The sequence below is a fragment of the Procambarus clarkii genome, chromosome 10 (assembly GCF_040958095.1).
Source record: "Procambarus clarkii isolate CNS0578487 chromosome 10, FALCON_Pclarkii_2.0, whole genome shotgun sequence".
Taxonomy (NCBI): Eukaryota; Metazoa; Arthropoda; class Malacostraca; order Decapoda; family Cambaridae; genus Procambarus; species Procambarus clarkii.
The window spans coordinates 39,698,984-39,711,788 of record NC_091159.1 but is presented as its reverse complement, the minus strand read 5'-3'; the positions used below and the strand labels follow the sequence as shown (position 1 = coordinate 39,711,788).

At 43.3% G+C, this 12,805-nt stretch overlaps 1 protein-coding gene across 1 annotated transcript in view; it reads right to left on the bottom strand.

Moving 5' to 3' along the window:
* LOC123745507 (fibrillin-2) overlaps positions 1 to 12,805 on the bottom strand; it is a 196,791-nt gene that overhangs the window by 27,759 nt on the left and 156,227 nt on the right.

Below are 12,805 nucleotides of genomic sequence, written 5' to 3'. Positions count from 1 at the left end.
GCAGATTTCCTATCATATGATTTGTTCCAGTAAGTTATTTAATTTATTGGGGCCTGACGGCTGAGTGGACAGTGCTTGGGATTCGTAGTCCTAAGGGTCCAGATTTGATCCCCAGCGAAGGCAGAAACAAATGGGCAGTTTCTTTCACACTGATGCCCTTGTTCACCTAGCAGTAAATAGGTACCTGGGAGTTAAACAGCTACTACAGGCTGCTTTCTGGGGGATGTGTGTATGTAAAAATTTGGATTAAGGACTTGCCCGAAATGCTATGTGTGCTAGTGGCTGTACAAGAATGTAAGACCTCTTGTACAATACATATAAATAAAAAATAAAATAAATAAATAAATAAATTGTAAAGATTGTGGACCTACCTTTTGGTTATCACTCTTCACCAATTTATGTATATATTTATTTTAGTTCTCTAGTCTACTATCCATATTGTGAGTTCTTTGTGTTAATCACTTTAATTTGGCCTTTTACTTCTTTATATGTAGTATATGTTCTATGTATCCCTTCTACTTCAAATATCTGTCCCTGCTTTGAAAGTAGAGGCTAGTCCAAAACAGTATTCTAAGTGAGATTGTATAGTAGGCATCCATCAGTCTCAGGAGTCTATGGAGTCGCGCTCTGGTTGTCGGTCTGGAATGGCCACTCCAGGGCGCAAAGCCAGGGTAGCTTGATACAGAGAAGCTGTTACCACATGCAGCAGGCCTCCCCCTCTCCACAGCACCAAAAGTCTCCAATGGAAAGGCAAACGCCAGTACAATTGGTTTCAGCGCTGTCGCAGGAACTGTGAGCTCTGGAGTTGACCTTGAAGTTGGTGAAAAAAGGCACAGGGACTATGTCTTTTATCACATATCACTTATCCAATTTGTACCCATTGTTTTGTGTTCTGTCTTGTGTTTATACTTTTAATACCCTATTAATATCCCTTTGTTATGCCCATTCATCCAATTGTAAAACTATCATGTCACCCCTAGTTTTTCGCCTTTCTAGAGAATGTAATTTAAGCTTTGTCAATCTTTCTTCATATGACAGATTTCAAACTTGAGGGATTAACTTTATCATCCTATAACGGAGGCGTTCTAGTGAATTTATATCCATTCTATAGTATGGCGACCAAAACTGAACTGCATAATCTAAATGGGGCCTAACCAGGGCAAGATATAGGTGAAGAATAACACCAGGTGTCTTATCAGTAACGCTTTGATTAATAAATCCCAGTGTCCTATTAGCCTTATTACGAACATTTATGCATTGATTTTTTTGTTTTAAATTCTTACTAATAATAACTTCCAGATTCCTTTCGCAATCCGACTTTGCAATCTCAACACCATCTAGCTCGTATCTTGTAACTCTTTATCATCATTACCTACCCTCAAAACCTTACATTTATCAGCATTAAACTGCATCTGCCAATCTTTTGACCATTTGAAAACCCTATTTAGATCGACTTGAAGTGATAGTGAGTCTCTTTCCGTGTTTATTTCCCCCCCTCCTGATTTTTGTATCATTGGCAAACTTGCAAATATTGCTACTCAAACCTGAATCTAAATCATGTATATATATTATAAATAACAGAGGTCCAGGACAGAGCCTTGAGGCACTCCACTTACAACATTTTCCCACTCTGACTTAACCCCATTTATACTAAGTCTGTGTTTCATTTGGTATAGTCATGCCCTAATCCAACTTAATATAGAACCCCCAATACCATAAGCCTGTATCTTTTTTAATCAGTCTTTCATGTGGCACTGTATCAAAAGCTTTGCTAAAGTCAAGGTACACAACATCACAATCCTTACCACTATCAACTGCCTCAATTATGCTGGAATAAAATGATAACAAATTTGTTATACATGAATGCCCATTTGTAAAACCACGTAGTGAATCATTTATTAATTTACATTTTTCAAGATGAAGACAAATTATATTTGCAATTATCAATTCAAGTAACTTTCCCACAATAGACATTAGGCTAATTGGGCAATAGTTTGACGCACGTGATCAATCTAATTTCTTAAAAATTGGTACTACATTAGCAACCTTCCATGACTGGCACTCTGCCTGACTCTATTGATTTATTAAATATGGTAGACAGTGGCTCACAAAGCTCCTCTTTGCATTTTTTAAGCACCCTGACAACACTTCATCCGGTCCTGGGGATTTGTTTGGGATGAGTTTTACTATTTGTTAAATAACATCCTCCTTGGTGACTGCTAAACTAGTCAACCTGTCCTCTTCCCCACCCACATAGACTTGTTTAGTTGAAGGCATAATGTTAAGTTCCTCTTTAGTAAATACAGAGATAAAATATTTATTAAAAATACTACTCATCTCTTTGTCATTATCTGTTATCTGACCTGTCTCAGTTTTTAATGGGCCTATCATTTCCCTACAGTACGGAGATTTAGGAAAGATCTGGGTAAATACTGGTTTGGTAACGGGTTGTTGATTTGTGGAAACAATTGTCGCGTAACATAATAGAAGTAGGATCCCTTGATTGTTTCATGCAGAGCTTTGACATATATATGACTGAGATTGGGTAGAAATAAATAGTAGTTACCTCGTATGGGTCAATAGACCTTCTGCAGTTACCTTCATTTTTATGTTCTTAGGAGGGTGATAAATAAGATGATGCAGTTCACTGTCTGGAAATATGCACATCTAGGGAAAAGGTTATCCCACTCAGGTAGGAGGTTGATGAGAAAAGCAAAGCAAACCCCTGGTTTATTAGGAAATGCAGGGAAAAGAAAAGAGAAAGGTATGAACAAGGTAAAGTTCAGTATGGAGTAATTTTTGAAGGTACTAAAGAGAGACAGAAATGAGTACATCACTCAGGAGAGTAGCATAAAAGCAATTTGAAAATGGTACAGTGATAAAGCAAAGGACCAGTCAAAGCTGTTACATAGCTACATATGGAGGAAAACACCAGCAAGAAATCAAATGATCAGATTGGGGGCAAGGGAACATCCTCATGAGAAGCTAGAAGGAAACATCATAAAAAGCAAAAATAGAAACATCCTTATGGAAAGCAAAATGAAAACATCCTCATGGAAAGCAAAATGAAAACATCCTTATGGAAAGATAGATGGCAACATCCTCATGGAAAGATAGATGGCAACATCCTCATGGAAAGATAGATGGCAACATCCTCATGGAAAGAAAGTCTCCGTGGTGTAGTGGTTGCAGTCTCCGTGGTGTAGTGGTTGCAGTCTCCGTGGTGTAGTGGTAAGACACTCGCCTGGCGTTCCGCGAGCGCTATGTCATGGGTTCGTATCCTGGCCGGGGAGGATTTACTGGGCGCAATTCCTTAACTGTAGCCTCTGTTTAACGCAACAGTAAAATGTGTACTTGGATGAAAAAACGATTCTTCGCTGCAGGGGATCGTATTCCAGGGACCATAGGATTAAGGACTTGCCCGAAACGCTACGCGTACTAGTGGCTGTACAAGAATGTAACAACTCTTGTATATATCTAAAAAAAAAAAAAAAAAAAAAAAAAAAAAAAAAAAAAAAAAAAAAAAAAAAAAAAAAAAAAAAAAAAAAAAAAAACAGCGTTGAATGTAATGAAACTCCATTTTCTAGGTAAGTCCCGGAGGCTCCCCGGAGCTATCCAGGCTGATTTGTATCTCTTTAGAATTTGGCATCAGTCGATGTGGGTAGAGTTCTAGGCCTACCGGGAACCATGAGCCAGAACCTGGCTCATGGGCCAGAACCTGCGCAGTACTCCGCACCCCTACCAGTGCAAAACTATCACTTACTGGGAGCCAGTCGGCTGAGCGGATAGCATGCTGGACTTGTGATCCTGTGGTCCCGGGTTCAATCCCAGGTGCCGGCGAGAAACAATAAGCAGAGTTTCTTTCACCCTATGCCCCTGTTACCTAGCAGTAAAATAGGTACCTGGGTGTTAGTCAGCTGTCACGGGCTGCTTCCTGGGGGTGGAGGCCTGGTCGAGGATCGGGCCGCGGGGACACTAAAGCCCCGAAATCATCTCAAGATAACCTCAAGATACCCCAAGGTAGACAATGGTGGAAACCCCTCAAAACACTCGAGGCGGTCAATTGCCGAGCAGCAAAAGACCAACAGAGGTAAACCCAAGGTGACTTGGGGAAGAGAATCCCAAGCCCCAAGGGCAGTACTTACAGGGCACTCAGGGAAGGTGACCCTAAGCACATGCAGCCCGAGTACCTGTGAATATTACTCCCAGCTCACATGCCACCCTAAGAGCAGTACTAAACCAAAGGACAGTATAACACAAGAGTCTGGAGCTGGAGTCACACAACCATGCCATATCATATCAACTGAAGAACTGGGATGTGGATCGCCGGCGCGGGGATCTGGGGCTCCCCCTTTCCCCTCCGGGAAAGAGGGAAACTGTGCAGACATGCAGCGCAGCTCTTGTGACGTCATGCTCATTTTTATTTTAGGAGTTCTGTCCACTTGTTTGACTATTTTTGTCGTTTTTAAGCAGAATAGGGGTTTGTTTTGGAGTGCTTACTTTTCCGGGTGCCTGTCCCGGTTGATGGCAGATATAGAATTCTCCACATCACATGTGCATTTCTATAGGCCATTGCTCTTCGTGCCTCTCTGAGGAGGCCAGGTTTTGGCTCGAGGTCCCCTGTAGGGCTAGAACTCCACCCACATCGACTGATGCCAAATTCTAAAGAGATGCATATCAGCCTGGATAGCTACGGGGAAGCCAAAGGGGTTTCCCCCTGAAAAGTGAACATCCCCATGGAATGATAGAAGGCAATATCCTCGTGGAAAGATAGAGGGCAACATCTTCATGAAAAGAAAAAAGTGAACATCCTCATGGAAAGAAAGAAGTGAGCATCCTCGTGGGAAGAAAGAAGTGAACATCCTCATGGAAAGAAAGAAGTGAACATCCTCACGGAAAGAAAAGAAAAAGTGAGCATCCTCATGGAAAAAAAGAAGCGAACATCCTCATGGAAAGAACGAAAGTGAACATCCTCATGGAAAGAAAGAAGTGAACATCCTCATGGGAAGAAAGAAGGGAACATCCTCATGGAAATTAAGAAGTGAACATCCTCATGGAAAGAAAGAAGTGAACATCCTCATGGGAAAGAAAGAAGTGAACATCCTTGTGGAAAGAAAGAAGTGAACATCCTTGTGAAAAGAAAGAAGTGAACATCCTCGTGGAAAGAAAGAAGTGAAGATTCTCATGGGAAAGAAAGAAGGGAACATCCTCATGGAAAGAAAGAAGGGAACATCCTCATGGAATGAAAGAAAGAAGTGAACATCCTCATTGAAAGAATGAAGTGAACATTCTCATGGAAAGATGAAGTGAACATTCTCATGGAAAGAAAGAAGTGAACATCCTCGTGGAAAGAAAGAAAGAAAGAAGGGAACATCCTCATGGAAAGAATGAAAGAAAGAAAGGAACATCCTCATGGAAAGAAAGAAAGAAAGAAGGGAACATCCTCATGGAAAGAAAGAAAGAAGTGAACATTCTCATGGAAATAAAGAGGGAACATCCTTGTGGAAAGAAAGAAGTGAACATTCTCATGGAAAGAAAGAAGGGAAAATCCACATGGAAAGCAAGGACATATATAATAAACTCAGCAAGAGATTCCAAGAGGTCTACAAAAGAGAACCAGAGTGACAAGAGGGTTGGAGATGACAGGTGTTCAGAGAGAACATCAGACAGTATAGCAGTCACTGAAGAAAGAGTAGGTAAAAAATACCTGGAGGAATTAGTTGCAACAAAAGCAGTAGGGCCAGACCAGTTAACATCATGGCTGCTGATGAAGGCTGCAGGAGTACTTTGTTATCTGCTAACTAAGATCTTCAATAAAACACTTGAGACGGAGAACTCCTGGAAATCTGGAAAAAGGCAAATGTAGTCCCAATAGTCAAGAAAGTAGACAGGAAGCCATAAACTATAGACTGGTGACACTAACATGCACATTCTTTGCATAGTAATGGAGAAAGTAACTAGGAATAGAATAATGGAGGAAAAGTAGGAAAGACTGTAGAGGAAAACATTGTAAGGAAAAAGGCAACAGAAGAGTAAAGTCATGGTTGACAAGCTTGATAGAAGTCTATGACAAGGTCAGCAAAATACAACAGGAGAAAAAACCTGGACAGACTGCATTTTTCTTTATAGGTAAAAATCGTTGATGCAGAACTTCATAAAAGACTAATGTATGAGATGAAAAGACAAGTTGGGATCATTGGAAAGACACTGATATGGATACAGAATTACCTAGAAGACGGAAAACAAAAGGTCATAGTCAGATAAATATCAGACTAGAGGAACATAACAAACAATACAGCAGTGCCTATATTCATAAAAGAAAACAGCTTGTGAAGAAGCAATTATGTGTGACTGATGATCATTTACAGGTCACCATTGTTGGCCATTTTGAACCAAGAACATAGTGGGTGGCAGTTCTTAGTCGTCGGTGGTAGAAACTGAGATCCTGCACTGGTTTATGTTGTGATATACCTGAACCCTGTGTACTCAATGGAGGTGTGCATGATGGTTCTGGATAGCAACGAGTTGGAGAAACTCTTCTGCCAAGACTGCATTTGTAAAGCTTGTGTGTGGGGAAAATGAGGGTCCACTGGAAACTGGGTCAACATAATGAGTTATCTTTGTCTTTCCATCTGACATTGTGGTATGGAACCAAGTACATCATAAGAGTACTTAAAAATAACATTTGGTGGCAGGCATTGACAAAACAATAACAGCAGGTTGTTACTCTCACAGATTAATAAAATATGCCACATGCCAAGGGAGCTGGGTCAATAGATTATCGATAGCTTGCAGGGCAATATCCAATATTCAGAGAAGAGCAGTTTTATGAGCATACTTCTAGGTGCCACAAGAATTCCTGATTCAGAGTGTTATTCTAAAAAAAAATTGTGGACAGAGCTGACAAGACTTAGATAGTACAGTCAGGTTTATCTCACAATTGGGAATTCCGGATTAGAATCCTGGGTACGATAGAAATGGTTGTGCGAGTTTCCTATCACCTAATACCTTTCTTCACTTAGCAGTAGATACCCATGAGTAAGTAAGCCTGTTGTGGGTAGCATCCTGGGAAAGGTCAGCAGTTCGACTTCGGGGATCCTCGATATATACCTAACATATATATATAATGGCTGTCTGCCCCCAGACATAATGAATTATAATATAATATTATGATAGCATTTGCTTTATTTGCACTCCTGGAGAAATTAGTTTTGTCTTAATAATCTGAGAAGTATATTATATCTTTACAGGTGTTTGGAACCCTTTCTGTGTGATCTGAATTTGTATGTGGTTTTCTCTTACAATTACAAAATTTTACAATCTCGCTTCAGCGAATCTTTGATTGCAATGAACACCTTTGCAGGCTGGATTTACTCGTCCACTTTGCCAAATAAGTGTTTGACAAAGTGGGCGATCATGCTTAGGATGTAGGGCCATTGTTCACAAGACCTGTGGGGAAAGTTGATGGGCCTGGTTAATTTACATCATTTCGAGGTTATGACCCTACCCTTAAAAAATAAGATTTAAGAGGCCAGCTCCTGTAAAATTTAGCAATGGAGGTACAATCTCATAACAGTCAGGCTCTTCTGGTAGTTGTCCATCACATGATCAGATGAAAATAAAATTTCACGAAGAGAAATTTGCAAGCAGAGCATGGGAAATATTAGTGTGTGAATAGTATCTTTTAATATGACTCTAATCATGCCTCAATGGTTTTTTAACAGTACTGTACTTTTCTGTTAACCCTTATACTGCGCAAAACCTCATATGATGAGTGATAATTAACTCAGTTTTTTAATTTTCTGAAACTCTTTCAAATTTATTTTTAATAATCTACTAAGCAAATGCTCCAACTTTGTCTAAATGATAACAGGGCAACTTGAAAAACAAGAAACTAACAAATAATTATAAAATTGAATATTGAAAACTTCATATTTTGAAATCAGCTGCAAAAATATAAAAATATCACAACTGTTCATTTAGTATTATTATGCTCTCAGAATAGCATATGATCTTCATTTTCATATATATTAGAATATAGGTTTTTAATATAGTTTATTGTAAAAAAAATATTTCAATATGGCATTTGAAATATGCACAAATTTAGACAACAAAAATTTATAACTCCAAAAGTTTAGAGTTTATGAAAAATCCATTCTATAGGGATTGTAGAAGACAGCTGTGCACACTATATGTAAAAATGGTGAGATTCAGTCAGAAAAAAGATTTTTGGATACTGAAGTAAGTTGAAATTCTAGTTATAGATATAATTGAAGTTGAAGTTATCGACAATGAATAAGGCAGTTCCAATTCATGAATTTATTTGAATGTTGTAATAAACATTGTTTGGCATCTGTACTCAGGTATGTGAAAGTTGTAGGTAATGTAGAATTGAAGTCAGGAAAAAATACCCCCCCCCAAAAAAAAAAATATGGAGATAATTATAATTACAATGATTTAGGGAGTATACTTAGGGTATACTTTATATGAGTAAAAAACCAGCGTTGAATGTAATGAAATGCCATTTTCTGGGTGAGCCCCGGAGGCTCCCTGGAGCTTATCGGGCTAATGTATGTTATATTAGACCGGGACATTAGCTATGGAGTTCAGACCTACCAGGGACCAGCGCCAGAACCTGGCACCTTCAGAGAGGTTTCCGGGAGCAATGGCCCTGGAAAACCCCCTTGTAGTTGGGGGTTTCCTTATCTGCCATCGACCGGTGTTAGGCACCCAGAAAGGTAGGCATAACACAACAAACCCCACATGGTAAAAAACTAAAACAAAAAAATGAATAGATAGGTAGAAACTCCCTACAATCCAAAGGAAACAAGCAAACAAGCAAACATCACACTTTACTGCCGCGCCGATTGTCCACGCAGCCCTCCCCGCCCGAGAGGGGAAGGGGGAGCCCCGGATCTACCGCACCGGCTGCCTAGCTTCAGTTCAGAAGCTAAGCTTCAACCAACGTGAAAAAACCACCGACCGGTGGGAGGGAGGACTGCCAGGGAGCCTCCGGGGCTCACCCAGAAAATGGTGTTTCATTACATTCAATGCTGGTTTTCTGTGGGGAGCCCCTATGGCTCCCTGGAGCTTCATACCCAAAGAGAAGGAAAAGAAAGGGCTAACCCAGGAGGCGGCTGCCACAAACTTCGCAACGCGAAGCCGAGACAACAGGCTGCAACCTGCGACTCAAGGCAACAAGAACGCACAGGAGCAGACGCGCATAGAGAATGGGCGGCCAAGAACCTGTGCGACCCTCAAATCCCTGCGCCCGAAATGAGCCCTAGATGTCACCAACACAGCAGCAAAAGCTGCAAACGTCTGAACAGCACGGGCGCAAGGACAGACCGCAGGCTGGAAGACTGAAAAACTCTGCGGACGACCTGGGAGACCCGAGCCCTGAAACAGGGAAAGAGGGGAACTGGATCAACCCAAAGCGTATCCCTAGACACGGTACACAGGTAATGGCAAAAAGCGCAACCAGACAACACAGGACGCACCCCCCGGCCAAACAAATCAAGCATCAATAACCCAAGAACCCCTCCGGAAAGCAGCAGTCTCGACCGTCGCCAGGACGGAGAAAGGCTGCAAACGTACAAACCTACCACCAGTACCAAAGAGCAGAAACCTGAACTGAAGGGGCTACCACAAACTGAGGAGAAGATAAGAAGGCACCCTGATCAAGGACCAAGACGGCTCAGGCGACGCATTTGACCGGAGGTGAAACAAAACACAAGAAAGCGTACGAAACGGACCAGATGTGGTGTCCGCCCAGAACGCAAGCCGGAGCGGCTCCGCAAGCGCCGCACAAAACGAGGCGACAGTAAGAAACATCAAATAACTGTAGTCCTGAAAACCCAAGAAAGGACAAGACAACCCGATGCGAAAGAGAAGACAACCTACGAAGAGCAAGAAAAAGTGCATAGAAACACCAGGAACATCATACTGTTGCCAAGACGAAGCTCGCAGGTGGGACACCATCAACAGAGCCGAGGAGAAGGCCGAACCAGTTACGAACAAGACCGATCCGACCTGCCGAAAGAGGCGGAGCAGCGGGAAAACGCCTCAAGAGGAATAAACCTCCGGAATGAAACCAAAGAACCCAAAGGAACCCGGAATCGAACCAGGGGGAGCCCAAACAACCACATTTGCCGGCAGAGATACACCACAGAAAGGCAAAGCACAGCCCCCAGACAGAACCCCCAGGGAAACCGAGGGATAAGGTGTGGGAGCAAGCATAACATCCAGGGACACTGAGCCCAAACCCAAGGGCCCAGACCCAAAACCGGAGAAATGGAAAACCCGGTGTAAAATCAACACTCAAACGTTCCCAGAGGAACAGAAAACGGGCAGAAAACACCAGAAAAGCAAAGAAACGAAAACAGGAGAATAAAACCCCTGAAAAAGGGTGAAAACTCTCCCAAGACGCTCGCTTGCACACCCAGGCGCATTTAAACAAACTGCAACGCCGCCCTGGTGGCCACGCCATGAAACCAGCAGAAGAAAATGGCCATCAGAACAGAGGGCTGTGCCCGACGCAAAAGATACAAAAAACACGCCAGCAAAAGTGGGAAGCAAGCAGACTGGATGGGCGAAAAGCTCAGCCCAAAAGCAGAAAACCCAGGCAGGGGCAAACCGCCCCAGAACTGCTAGCAGGCATCCCCCACAGCCCCGGGATCCAGCAACAGAGGCCCCGGGAACCAGCAACAGAGGCCCCGGGGCACAGCCGTCCTCCAAGCCCTCCACCCTTAAAGAAAAGGAAGAGTACACGGGAAAGGCAGCAAGAAAGGGCCGCTGGTAAGACCCAAAAACCTTGGCAGGAGGAACAGGCTCGAAAACCTTCGTCCCCAACTCGAACTGGGCAGCCCCCGAAAACCGCCCGAGTCTCGGCCCCAACTAAACCCCGAAACCCGCAGACGGTCCGGAGCCGGGAACAAGGAAGGGAAAGGGGCGAACAGCACCTAACCAAAACGGGGCGGCCTCGGGGCATCCGAGAGGGAAACCAATCTAGCGTATTGTAGCAACCTAACCTAGCTTGCAACACGGATGCCACCTGTACTCTGAACAGTAATAACATTAGGAGAGTACTGGAGAACAAGCAGAGAATCTCTCTCGCAAGTCTCCGGATCAAGGTGTCAGTGACCCAACAGGCAACATGACAGAGGTAAAAGTTGCGACTGTCACCCGGAGACAAGGGCACAAGGGAACTTCAAGAACAAGAGGTCATAGATTTAAACTAACGAAACAAAGCTGCCGGAGAAATATACGAAAATTCACTTTTGTAAATAGAGTGGTAGACGGTTGGAACAAGTTAAGTGAGAAGGTGGTGGAGGCCAAAACCGTCAGTAATTTCAAAGCATTAAATGACAAAGAGTGCTGGGGAGACAGGACACCACGAGCGTACCTCTCATCCTGTAACCACACTTAGGTAATTACAGCAACCAACGATCCCGTACAAGACAGGTTGGAACCCGGAAGACACATTCAATGGTCCACCGAGCCCAGACAGGGGTTTCCAGGGCCCGTAGGCTGACTGCTATGGGAAGCCCGGGCAAGGTGTTGCTAACCGGTTAAGAAACCCAAAAATAACAAGAGGGTAGAGGATAACACTGAAAAGTCCTGCGACGTGTACAATCATGGGGGCCTAGCAGAGCGCCACCAGGCAAATGAAAATAAAAATAAAACCCCCCAAAAGTACACAGTCTCCAGAGGCAACAGGAACCGGTCGCTGCTTAGGTGGCAGGTCGCGCAACACCTTGACGCCCTAACCAGCACAATACCAATCCCTACCCAAGGCCAAACAAGAGCCCCAAGCCCCAGCTGGCCCCAAGGGCGAGGCAAATGCCGAGCAGCAAGAACCTCGACGGGAATGGTTCCCGAACACTCCAGGGAAGATAACCCTGTTACGCAGGGGCAGTACTCACAGGGCACTTAGGGAAGGAAGTCCCTAAGCGCATGAAGCCCCGGCACTGATGAGGTACTCCTGGCCACTGCACAAAACAACACACTGCAGTGAACGCCACACAAGGCAAACACCGCCTAGGAAACTGAGGCCAGAGAAGCGTCTATCCCGGTTGACATTAGCTTACGAACTGAAGCTAGGCAGCCGGCGCGGTAGGTCCGGGGCTCCCCCTCCCCCTCTCGGGGCGGGGAGGGCTGCGCGGACGATCGGTGCGGCAGTAAAGTGTGATGTATGCTTGTTTGCTTGTTTCCTTGGGATTGTAGGGAGTTTCTAGCTCTCTGTTCGGTTTTTTGCTTGAGTTTTTTACCATGTGGGGTTTGTTTTGTTATGCCTACTTTTATGGGTGCCTAACCCCGGTCGATGGCAGATAAGGAAAACCCCAACCACAAGGGGGTTTTCCAGGGCCATTGCTCCCTGAAACCTCTCTGAAGGAGCCAGGTTCTGGCACTGGACCCTGGTAGGTCTGAACTCCTTAGCTAATGTCCCGGTCTAATATAACATACATTAGCCCGATAAGCTCCAGGGAGCCGTAGGGGCTCCCCACAGAAAAGCCCTTTTCTGGTCCCTAATCATCAAAACAACCTAAAGAAACAAGGAAAATAGAGTTTGAAATCTGTGAAAAAAATCTGCCCCCAAAAATTCAAAGTCCTAAGTTCTGAGAGTTGTAACTGATTTATTTGTTGACCAATTTAATTCTGGCTTCACATAGTTAGGGATGAGTATGCATTCTCCAAGATGTAAAGGTTAAAACAAATTCAAATAATAAACAAAGGAGGAAAAAAGAACTAAAATCCTTAAAAAAAATAAAAAAAAAACATATCCCATAAAAAATATTTTTTGGAC